The sequence below is a fragment of the Silene latifolia genome, chromosome 5, assembly GCF_048544455.1.
Source record: "Silene latifolia isolate original U9 population chromosome 5, ASM4854445v1, whole genome shotgun sequence".
Lineage (NCBI taxonomy): Eukaryota > Viridiplantae > Streptophyta > Magnoliopsida > Caryophyllales > Caryophyllaceae > Silene > Silene latifolia.
In genome coordinates this window covers 43,958,270-43,971,452 of record NC_133530.1, presented here as the reverse complement: position 1 = coordinate 43,971,452, position 13,183 = coordinate 43,958,270, and the positions used below count along the sequence as shown (strand labels likewise).

Below are 13,183 nucleotides of genomic sequence, written 5' to 3'. Positions count from 1 at the left end.
TATTTTTTAAAAAAGGGCCTTTAAGAAGAAAAGAGCAAACGAGGAGGATCAACCCACGAACGATTCTCGATGTTGGCCCCGATTTTTTTACGATAACAGGGTACGTGCTCAAATACAATAACATTAAGTGCAAAATCTGTGTTTAATACTAATACAATACCTAAAGTTCAAGATTCTGATGTGAGCCTTCTCTCGTCTGTTTTTTTTATGTAATAATAGGCCCCTCGCCAGCCAGATAGCATACAATGTGGATACTACGCTTGTCGGTTCATGTTGGAGATTATTAGGCGAAGATATCTCGTTATTCCAGAAAGGGTTAGTAATAATTTAAACATGTGTTTATTACTTTTTTTTAAATTAGAGCTAATGTTGTCTTGCAATTGCTGCTATATATACCATGATGTTGCTAATGTTGTCTTGCTTTGCTTTGCTATATATACCATAATGTATTCTCTTTGTTTTTTCCGCAGTATGTAATCAACCCGTCACAACAGATTGAGCAATACTCAAGTATAGATATAGACGAGGTAAGAGACATGTGGGGCAACTACGTCTTAGAATATATATAGATAGAAATGCATGATACTATACTCACAGTTTAGATCAGCTTATTAGTATAATTTTTTTGTTGAAGTTAGGGAATGATTAATTAGTTCATGTAAATTCAACTCCTTGTAATTATGTATATATATATATATATATGATGCTGCTGTTGTATGTGGTTGAATTGAATCTATTGAGTTCGATGAACCCAAATATGATTTATCTTTGGTGCTTTGGTATATGGTGTCTTTGATATATGCAGGTTTTTGAATGGCATGAAACAAATTTAATTTTTCAGAACATTAGGTGTACGTAATAAAAACGGTTACTAAAAAAAAACCGTTGTGAATGACATTTACAAATACCCGCGCATAATATTCAACAACAGGTTTTAATCAAAGAACCGTTGTTAAAAGTATTCACAATTTTGGAGGTAAAATTACAACAACGGGTATTAAACAAAGAACCGTTGTTACTAACAATTTCAACAACGGGTATGTAACATAAACCCGTTGTCAAAAGACTTCATAATTTTGGAGGGAAAGTTACAACAACGGTTATACATACGACAACCGTTGTTATATTATTCCCTCCAAAATTTTGAAACACTTTCCACAACGGAGAACACCCAACAACAACGGCTTTTAACCGTGGTGAATACTTTAGACAACGGTTTCACTAAATAAGCAAACCGTTGTAAATACCTTCTACAACGGCCGCATTAACAACGTCCGCTTTTTTATTTTACAACGGTTTTTACCCGTTGTTATAGGTTGTATCTGTAGTAGTGTAAGCCAGAATCCGCTCGTCCCAACCATCGGGATGCCCGTCCAACAGCTCCCTAGGACGCTCGTCCCTGCCACCAGGCCGCCCGTCCAGCAGCTCCCCAATCCGCCCGTCCGGACCCATGGACGCTCGGATTGGACTCCAGAGGTGCAAGTCCTCTTCTTTCTTCATTTGAGATGCGCATATTTTTGGAAGACTAGCTAAAAGGAGACCCACATATTTTCTTGAGAGGAGCGATTCCTCAAGGACTTAATCGTCATTTAAGCCCTTAGTAACCGTAATTTGTGCACCTAATCCCCACTATAAATACCCCATTAGTCTAATTAGATTATCATGTTCTTCTTATCAATCTTTAGTGTAGTTTATATTATTCTAATCTCTCTTTAATCTTGTAATCAACTTCTAATCAAATATTAATACAAATCGCATTTCCTTAATTTCTCTTTTGTTCATCTTTTATTTTGGGTAATTGAAGATTATTTGGGTTTATTGGGAGATTGACAACCTTCCATCAATCATCAAGTACTTCTATTATTATTTGCATTATTATTTTGGAATCATCATTAGGTATAACTCTCTTAATCCCTTTTTAATTATTGTTAATCATCTTCATTTATTTATCATGTTTTGCTTTGTTAATATGATTGACAACCTTGTTAACATGTTAAACTTGATAATGAGTGAGTAGTTTCCTTAACTAGGGTTAATGGGTAATTAGGGGAAACCAACATGGGGGATGATTCATGCTTAATTTAATATATTTTCATAATTTATTTGCTTGCTTGTTGTGATCTCAACTTATGCACATGTTATGTATGATGAAATGCGAGCCAATGAATCCTTACATATTTTACCCATCACTTACCTTTTCAATGAGAGTTGTAAGACATAAACCAACTCGAGTCTCATTAGACCATGCATATAGTGGAGTAGGGAGGATTAAGTTGACTTGTAGGTGTTGTACAATCTAATCGATTCGGCTCCGGGACCCAAACCTTTCTAGGATTGTAAGATATAAACCAACTCGATCCTATCACAACAATAATTGCTTGCTTATAATTTGAGAATATGTTTGTATGATCAATTCCCAAAAATCCCCTATGAACCCATGACACCCAAGTGCTTTTAATCAATTGTTTACATCTCATTTTAGTCATCTTGCTTGTTTACTTTAATTGATATTTAGTTTAGTGATCTTCTTATCTCAACCCAAATTATGACACCCCTAGAAACCACTTCTTGCAATCGAAAATCCTACATCAATACCCGTCCCTTGGGATCCGACCTTTACTTGCCTCTTTACTAGTAGTAGAGTTGTTTGCGAAGTTATAAATATTGTTTTGGTCTAGGTGCTCCTAACGACAAGTAACCAAAATCTAAGCTCAAAGCGGACTCGACCAACCATTGCCGGGGACGGTGTTAACTTGATTTGATTTTCTTTGATTGTTATTAGTTGTGTCTTTCTTTGCCTTGGGGAAGTAAAACTCCTCAAGGTTTGTTCTAATTATTTTCAAGTTGTTTGATATTTTGCATGTCTAGAAGATCACAAGGTAACCTGTTACCCATTGATCACGAAATTGAAAGGACTTTGACAACCAATAGAAGACTTGCTAGAAATAATTTGAGAGGTATTGGTGAGGTTGTAGATATTCAACCAAATACTATTGAGTTCATCAACCCTTTTGCAAGAGAAGGTGAGGAGAACCCAACACAAAATCAATCACAAAATCAACCCACAATGCCTAAGTTTTCATCACATTCTGTACCAACCGAGGAGAACCTACCCAATGGAACTCCTAATTAGTCGAAAGAAGCCAATTTTTTGCAAAATCCGCATTTATCCAATTAGTCGAAAGAAGCCAATTTGGGGGGATGCCTAGTGACGATCCTCATTCCCACATGGAAACTTTTTGTGACTATTGTGATGCAATTTCACAAACCGGAGTGACTCAAGACCAAATTCGATGGGTCTTATATCGTTTTTCTCTAATTGGCACCGAGAAACAATGGTTGAAAAGCCTTGATAAGGCTACTCTTGGAATTGACTCTTGGAAGAAGTTGGCTCTAGCTTTCTACAAAAAATTGTACCCTCCGGAAGAGACTAACATGCTAAGAGCTCAAATTACGGGTTTTAAGCAAAGGGATGAAGAATCTTTGTATGAAGATTGGGAGCGATTCAAAGGAATTTGTCGCTCATGTCCTCATCATGGACTTAACGAGTGGTTCTTGGTACAACAATTTTGGAATGGTCTTTATGAAAACTCAAGAAACATTCTCAACATGGGATCGGTATGTTCACCGAAGTTGACGATAATCAAACTTGGAACAAGATTGAAAAAATGGCGGTCCATAATTCACAATATAGTAGACCTTGCAAGGCTACTAGAGGAGGAAAGCATGAAGTGGACTCTATTACTCAATTGGGTGCTCAACTTAGTGCTCATATTGATACCATCAACTTAAAGTTTGAGAAGGCTATGGCTAAGCTTGAAGAAGCCTCAAAATCACCAAAGCATCATGTTAATGCCATGGTGGAATCTTCATCAATCCCAAGTGGGATATGTGAGAATTGTGGAACTTTGGGACATGACCAAAGTGAATGTAGGGGAACGAATGAGCAAGTGAACGCTTTTCAAGCATACAAAAGTGGTACCCCTTATTCCAACTATTACAATGAAAACACCAAATTCCACCCAAATGTCTCATACAAAAGCCAAAATGTTCAAAACCCTCAACCAACATACACCCCACCTCCCATGAGAAACCAAAATCAAAGACCCTTTTTCAACCAAAACCAAGGTTATCAAAATCAAACTCCATACAATCAACAAAATCACCAAGGTTTTGATGTTCAAAAAGCGGTCCTCCAAATGCAAAAGAATCAACAAGAAATTTTCACTCAAATGCAAAGAGATAGCCAAGAAAAGGACATCACCATCAACAACATCCTAGCCCACACAAAAATATTGGAAACTCAATTGACCCAACTAGCATCTTCAAACTCTCAAAGACAAAAGGGGCAATTACCACCTCAAAAAAATCCCCCAAGACATGAAACGGTTAGTGCTATTCACTTGAGGAGTGGTACGAGATATGAAGGACCAAAGAAGCAAGTTGAGGATGAAGTTGTGGAAGCTAGTGACAAGGAAAGAGTTGTGCAAAACTCTAGGGAAGAAGAACCCACCAATCAAGAAGTTTCAAAGAAAAGTGAAGAAAAGGCCAAAGAGAAGGAGCCCATTGTGATTAAACTTCCATTCCCGAGTCGTCAAGCTAAGCCTAAGTTTGATGATCAACTTGGAAAATTCATGGAAATTGTGAAGAATTTAGAAGTCTCGATTCCTTTCACGGAATTGATCAATCACGTTCCGGCCTATGCAAAGTACATGAAGGACATCCTTACGAAGAAGAAATCACTATTGCCTTCACTAAGGTGAGTAGTGCCATCCTTCAAGGGAGTTCACCTCCAAAACTCAAGGATCCGAAAAGTTTCTCCATTCCATGCACTATTGGTGACACTACAATCAACAAAGCTTTATGTGACCTTGGGGCAAGTGTTAGTGTCATGCCATATTCGGTTAGCAAGAGGCTAGGAATGGGAGAACTCAAATGTACCAACATCACGCTTCAAATGGCGGATAGATCAACAAAGACACCTTTAGGGGTATGGGAAGATGTTCCCGTGAGAATTGGAAAATTCTTCATCCCGGTGGATTTTGTTATTGTTAACATGGAAGAAGACTCCAACATTCCTATTATCTTAGGAAGACCTTTCTTGCACACCGCGGGAGCGGTGATCGATGTGAAGCATGGAGAACTCACCCTTGAAGTGGGAGATGAAACCATCACTTTCAAACTTAACAAGACCATGAGAGCTCCCCGATTGCATGAGCCTTGTTTTATGGTTGATCACTATAGCCGGAAGGATGATTGGAAGAAGTTGGAATTACAATGGAAAAAGAAAGTGGATGATGCTCCGTTAAAAGAGCAAGGAAATAACAACAATGAGAGCTTGAAAAGCTCACTCATGACAAGTGAAGAGGATGGCCTCATTGGCCAAGACAAGAAAGAAGGAGAGTTGTCTCTATCAACTCAACAAATTTTTAATGACCAAGTAGATGAAGTTTGCGGTCTTTTGGATGATGAGTTCGAAGGGATATTCAATCCCTATATTGGTAATGCTATGAACCAAGACCATCATGGAGAACAACAAGTGCAAAAATCTATTGAGGACCTTTATCATGATAATGAGCAAGCTTTCGACTACTTCTTCAAGGTGTTGAGTAACATCAACAACACCTTGAACATGCCCCCTTGACATCTCACATTGGATGAGAGTTTGGCGGAGTCCTTCCTAAACCACCATTTGTAAATATTTTAACTCCCTAACTTGTATTTCAATTATTACATTGCATTTTTGTCATTTTTGGGTTTATATTTTTCTGCCTTGATCAAGATATTCATCATTTTGAGAGAAGTGAGGGAGGGACTTATGATTTTATTGATGTGTAGTGCTTTACCTTAGTGTGGGGATAGCAATTGCCTAGGCTATTTATGCCTTTGTACTGCCCCTACAATGAAGAACGCGAGGATTGAAGAATGAAAATGACACGGGTTATGATGTACCCACGGATGGACCTAAATCCGTGTGGTGAAGGAGGAATCCGAGCGTCCAAATGGAAAATACGCTCGTCTTGAAGAACCCGAGCGTCCAAAGTCACTAGACGCTCGTCTGGCAGAGCTGCAGAATACAAAAAAAACTGGTCTGTAAAAGAATCCGAGCGTCTCAACTGAGAATCCGCTCGTCTTGTTCTGGACGACCGTCTTTCACAAAAGACGCTCGTCTTTTTAATAGCAAAAATCTGGGATTTTCTCTGTAAAGGAATCCGAGCGTCCACCCAGAAAGACGCTCGTCCCTACCCAAGGAATCCGCTCGTCTTAGAAGCAAGACGCTCGTCCTGTGGCATCTTTTCCTGAGCCAAACATTGAAGAATCCGCCCATCCTGATGCCTGGTCCGCTCGTCCTCTGCTGCACTTTCAAATATAACAGTTGATTTAAACCTCTTTCTCCCTTTCATTCTCATTTCTTCAACATACAAACACTACCCACTACCCAAAAACCCCAAAAACCCCCATCCTCTCCATCAACAAAATCAAATTTCCTCAACTAAATTCAACCAAATCAAATCCAAACTTCCTCACAACAAAAATTAATCACTCCTTTTGCAACAACAAGTGATTCAAAGACCAAAATCTTCAACCTTTGAGTCGATTTTTAGGATACAAAGCAACATTTATTCATCCTAAATCGATTTGGGTATAACTAAAAATTGAAGATTTCAACCTCTCATTGGTGTAATCAAGCAAAGGAGAATGGCAAGAACTAAAGGAGGTAACAAGGCACCCCCAAAGAAGACACTTTCCAAAAGGCAACTAGCTCTTCAAGCAAAACAATTGTCAAAGGCTTTGGTAGTCCATGAGGCAAGGTTGGAGGTTCAATAACAAGATCCCCCTATGGAAGCTACAACATCAACAACTCCGGTCATTGAACAATTATCCAATTATCCGGAGGTAACTTTCACTTCCGACTCTCATTGGGAGAAATTCATTCTCTTTGCTAAGAAAGCCATCATGCCTACTAAGTTTATTTGTGAAGATGAATTATCAAAATTGGGTGTTCTTGAATAAACCAAAACCTTCTTTGAGTTTATGGGATTGGGTAAATTGTTTACAATGAAAGAATTGACATACCCCTCCCTCACCTTGGAATTTTTAAGTTCTTTGAAAGTCACGAGGGTGGAGACTCGAACTAACATCGAGTTTCGTCTTGAAAATGTTGATAGAAGCATAACTTATGGCGAATTGGGTAAGATATTAGGCCTTAGTGATAATCCGAAATATATCAAGCATGACCCCGCTCCTCTTTGGATGGCAATTTCCGGAAAGAAATTCGTACGCTTTCATGATTGTCGTGCTCTCTTAGTCCACCATCCGGGCATTAGAGTATGGCATAAGGTAATTGGGAATACTTTGATAGCTATAAATGGCACAAATCATCTTACCAAACTCGATTGTATTCTTCTTGAGTCAGCCTTGAACATTGGGAGGGAATTTACCAAGCCATACAATGCTCTAAGACTTTTAGTTGAATGATGGCTTAATGTCGATTGTGGCAAAGAAGACACCGCCTTTATTGTCAATAGAGGACTAGTTACCCATTTGGCTAGGCATTTTAACCGGGATTTCAACAAAAACAATACTTATGTGCCGGTTAAAGGAGGTCATCTTATTGATATGGACACCATGATTCACAAGTTCAAGTGGGTCAAGCACGACACTCTTGACGACAAATATGGGTGGTTAACAAATGAAGCTAGATCCTTCACCTTGCCTTCCAAAATTTGCCGATTGGATGTTCACCGACCGAACTACCTTCTCCCACTCTCCGAAGAGACCGAGTATATCATTCAACAACAAAGGGGCGAAATTGCCGAGCCCTCCTTCTCCATTATCACCCCACCTTACCCATTTGAATACCACGAGTTCAAACCCAAGGATGTCGAAGTGGGAAATGATTACTTGACACTACTCATGAGGGAAATGCACAAGCAAGCTTACAATGATAGAGTGGATGCTTACAAGGCCCAATATCCGCCCCTCCTACATCAAGCTAGGCAAGGACTTCTTGATCCGTCTTGTCCTTTGCCTAGTTGGGCGGATAGGGAAGTATTCTTTCCTAGCATTCCTAGTGGTGGTAGACCGGGTGGAGAGGAGATGGTTGTTGAAGAGGGTGGTGACCGAGAAGAGGTTCAAGAAGAAGAGGTTCAAGAAGCAGAAGCTCAAGAAGAGGAAGAGGAAAGTGAGGAAGAACAAGCAAGTGAAAGTGAGAGTGGACATAATTCCACATCTATGGAGGTTGATGATGCCTCAAGAGAGGATGATGATTATGATGATACAATGGGTGAGGATTAGCAAACTTTGGAGGCTCCTACATTCTTACACCTCCCTTATGGTTTGTCTACTTCTCTTGTTTTTATTTTATATTGATCATTTATTTTGTGGAGTCCTAGCAACATTAGAGGACTAACACCTTGGCTTCATTAAGGTGTTCTTTATCTTTGTTCCCAACTTGTAAAATCCAAAATGACAATCTTTAGTTTCATGCGTTGCATTCCATGTGCATAAACTCCCCCGAAATTCACGACGTTAGAAATAATGTCTATTTTGGTTTGGGGAAATCCATGCATATGCATTGGGAGCTAATTTAAATTATGCTCTTCGCCATAACAAAAACACATGCATCATGTAGTGTAGCTTAGTATTGTTTGCATTTAGTTTAGAAATCATGCATACTCATTGCATAATTTCCTATCGTATTGGTCATAGAGAACAATGCCCATACTAGTGTGGGGATGGGAAATTCTAACTTGACTTTTATTCAAAATCCAAAAAAATCAAAAAATTCGAAAAATCCAAAAAAAGTTGAAAAAATCAAAAAACTTGTTCATTCCTTTTTAGTATAGATTTGTATATATTGTTTTGTATATATTGTGTTTGTTCATCCTTGCTCACATTGATTGATTACGCCACATCCGAGACATGAGGATATTGACGACCGCATGGTATGACCTTTCCAAACCTCATTTTTCCTCTTCATGTTAATGACTATGTGGCTTTATTTTGATTGATGCGGTAAAAACAATATGAATTTAGGACTTGCATTTAGTTTATATGACATACTAGTTGGTAAAAGCATATGCATTAGGATGTATATATGTTAGTTGCATCATGGCATATAGTTGCTTTTAGAAAAAAAATTTGTGAAACCGTCTATTTGGGAAGCTTGACAAGTGTATATAGGCCCTAGTAGATGCTTTTTCTTCTTAAAACTTTGCTTGTTAGAATACTTGTAAAACACCTAAGATGTGTCATGCTAGTATCCTTTGACCCATGGATTAAGGCCTAGTCAAGAGTAACTTGTGGTGTGATAACTTCTTGGCTATCGTTTATTCCAAGGTGACCCTTGAAACCATGCAGCCATCATTCATCCATGTTCTTCCATACATTTTTTCATCAAAGGGAATGGGCACAAAAATTGTTCAAATTGAGTTCAAGAAATTAAATGAAAAGTCAAAAAGTTTGCAAATTGCATCAAAAGAAAAGAGGAGTAACAAAAATAAAAACTCTTATGCTTCAAATATAAGGCACCCTCGTTACTAATTGGGGTGACTTTGAAAATGTTCAAAAGAAAATACAAAAATGGAAAAGTTGTCAAGTATTGACATGCCAAAAATCAAAAGAAATGGCAAAAAGAAAATGTTCTCAAATGTCAATTCCCACAAGAAATTGGGGGGAAAAACAACAAAAAAAGCAAACTCCCAAATGAAACTCAATTACTATTAATCCCTTTATCCATCGTATCCATTTTTGTGCATGGTAGAGAGGGGACGACCCTTCTTCTTGTCTAGGCAAGAAGGGGAATTCCACGATCCTCCAGTGTTTCTAACAACATAAGGAGTCTATTCTTGACAAAAGCATTTAACGATTGAGGACAAAGGTACCCTAGCTTGACACAACTTGGAGGTTATTTATTGGTATCCTTCTAGGCTTAGTAGTTTGAAGAAACCAAATCTATGAAGGAGTGTGTAACCTTGAATTGCTTCCCCTTTAGATAATTTCCGCCACTTAGATGAGGAAAGTGGCTATTCTTTTTGTAGATGCATCCATTACTCGATTTTGTGTGCTTTAATGATTGGATGTGTCGCCATTTTGGCAAGACCCACCTTGCCTTGCAAGAAGGCATCCTACCTCATGGTTGTCTTGTTGTGAGTTGAAGGGGCAGAGTGAGACCCGCTAATTGTCTCATATCGGCTATATTAGTAGGATAGTTGAAATAAGGGTCCTAGTTTTGTCACCTCTTTACTGGGGACGAGCAAAGGTTCGGTTTGGGGATATTTGATGTGATCAATATTTGAGCATATTTAGTCCCCGAATTAGCCTCGTTCCTATGCTTTTTAGTGCATATTTGGGTCATTTACTATCTTTAGTCCTTTGTTTTGCATATTCTTTGAGGTTTTGTGTCGTTGGTAGGAGAGGAGTGCAAACCCTGCATTTTCATGGCAAAATAGAGCTAAATTATCGAATCTAATGACCAAGCATTAAAGAGAAGACAAGACTAGAAGGCCTTTGTACATAATGTAGTAGATGGGCAATGATGAAGAAGATCCTTGTATCCCCGACAAAATCCCGGAGGATTGTTGGAAGAAGAAAAGAAGAAAAGAAGAAAAGGAAGCTAAGCCAGAATCCGCTCGTCGCAACCATCGGGACGCCCGTCTAACAGCTCCCTAGGACGCTCGTCCCTGCCACCAGGCCGCCCGTCCAGCAGCTCCCCAATCCGCCCGTCCGGACCCTTGGACGCTCGGATTAGACTCCAGAGGGGCACGTCCTCTTCTTTCTTCATTTGAGATGCGCATATTTTTGGAAGACTAGCTAAAAGGAGACCCACATCTTTTCTTGAGAGGACTGATTCCTCAAGGACTTAATCGTCATTTAAGCTCTCAGTAACCCTAATTTGGGCACCTAATCCCCACTATAAATACCCCCATTAGTCTAATAAGATTATCATGTTCTTCTTATCAATCTTTAGTGTAGTTTATATTATTCTAATCTCTCTTTAATCTTGTAATCAACTTCTAATCAAATATTAATACAAATCTAATTTCCTTAATTTCTCTTTTGTTCATCTTTTATTTTGGGTAATTGAAGATTATTTGGGTTTATTGGGAGATTGAAAACCTTCCATCAATCATCAAGTACTTCTATTATTCTTTGCATTATTATTTTGGAATCATCATTAGGTATAACTCTCTTAATCCCTTTTTAATTATTGTTAATCATCTTCATTTATTCATCATGTTTTGCTTTGTTAATATGATTGACAACCTTGTTAACATGTTAAACTTGATAATGAGTGAATAGTTTACTTAACTAGGGTTAATGGGAAATTAGAGGAAACCAACATGGGGGATGATTCATGCTTAATTTAATATGTTTTCATAATTTATTTGCTTGCTTGTTGTGATCTCAACTTATGCACATGTTATGTTTGATGAAATGCGAGCCTATGAATCCTTGCATTTTTTAGCCATCACTTACCTTTTCAATGATACTTGTAAGACATAAACCAACTCGAGTCTCATTAGACCATGCATATAGTTGAGTAGGGAGGATTAAGTCGACTTGTACGTGTTGTACAATCTAATCGATTCGGCTCCGGGACCCAAACCTTCCTAGGATTGTAAGATATAAACCAACTCGATCCTATCACAACAATAATAGCTTGCTTATAATTTGAGAATATGTTTGTATGATCAATTCCCATGAATCCCCTATGAACCCATGACACCCTAGTGCTTTTAATCAATTCTTTAAATCTCATTTTAGTCATCTTGCTTGTTTACTTTAATTGTTATTTTGTTTAGTGATCTTCTTATCTCAACCCAAATTGTGACACCCCTAGACACCACTACTTGCAATCGAAAATCCTACATCAATGCCCGTTCCTTGGGATCCGACCTTTACTTGCCTCTTTACTAGAAGTAGAGTTGTTTGTGAAGTTATAAATATTGTTTTGGTCTAGGTGCTCCTAACGACAAGTAACCGAAATCTAAGCTCAAAGTGGACTCGACCATAAGCTCAAAAGGCTTAAATAAACCTCGATGATTCTCGATATATATCTAGTGTCCAAAGTCATCAATGTCAAACCTTACACTCTGACTAAGCTGTCAACATCCTATCCAACCTCAATCTAATGGCACCATCATCAGTCGCACTCGCAAGACCCAATTATTTCCTTTAACACTTATCATGACGACATTCCTAAGCACCAAGCAACTATACATCTTTAGTTAAGCTAGTACCTATTGTACCACAACATACTTGCCATCAATAACGCATTTCCATCAACGCATAAACAATGATATCACCGCAAAAATCTGATCACCAATACCCGTACAACGACAATCTTATAACCTCAATTTGTAGATACAGTCTATCATCCACGAACATTATCATGACATTACAAAACCACAACAAGACTGTATAAATATATGTCCTTTAATAACACTCATACTCTTGATGAAACGCTTAATCTCAGATAGAACAAACAAACATCTATGCACCCTCAAGGTAAAAACATCCACAAACTTTTAGAGCTCAAAATAAGACTTTTAGTACTCCTTCTCCAAATCTCTATATGTTATCCCAACTCACCCTCGCATTCAACTATGTTACCAACTTCTCAGCCTCAAATAACCAAACACCATACTCGAAGATCTAACATTGCTCGCCAAGGATCCAAGCTTCGACTGCGAAATGATCAGAAATATCTCCAAAGCGGAAATTTAAAAGTTTTCACATCACCATGAAAGAACAAGTAGAACGCAAACCAAAAGGAAACATTATCGTGCAATAACACAAGGATAAAAAAACACATAGTTTTAGGAAGTATAAGCTCAATGAGAAATCAATGTGAAAAGGGCAATTACAGAAGTTCAAAGAAGAAGGAACTAGAGTTGAAATAAAGAACAAATAGAGAGTAACGATAGATAAAACAAATAGAGGACAGAGATAAAAGAAACCTTTGATGCGAACGCAAAAAAAAGAAGAGGTATGGTTAACACGTGCAAGGATGACAAGGATAGACAACTCCTGAAACTAGTTCGTTTATCTCCCTGAAGGCGATACCTTAAGATAAAATAAATAAAGCAGATAACCAGGGTCTTACAATTCTCATACAATCATCACTTAAGGTAACAACGTCTCTTAACATCCTTTCGTCATATCTCCATAATACCCT

General features: G+C 38.2%; 1 non-coding gene across 1 annotated transcript; it reads right to left on the bottom strand.

Moving 5' to 3' along the window:
- Positions 1-3,435: 3,435 nt before the first annotated feature.
- LOC141658040 (small nucleolar RNA R71) lies at positions 3,436-3,542 on the bottom strand. Its single transcript, XR_012548951.1, has one exon. It is a non-coding gene; the product is annotated as a small nucleolar RNA R71 (small nucleolar RNA).
- Positions 3,543-13,183: the final 9,641 nt, after the last annotated feature.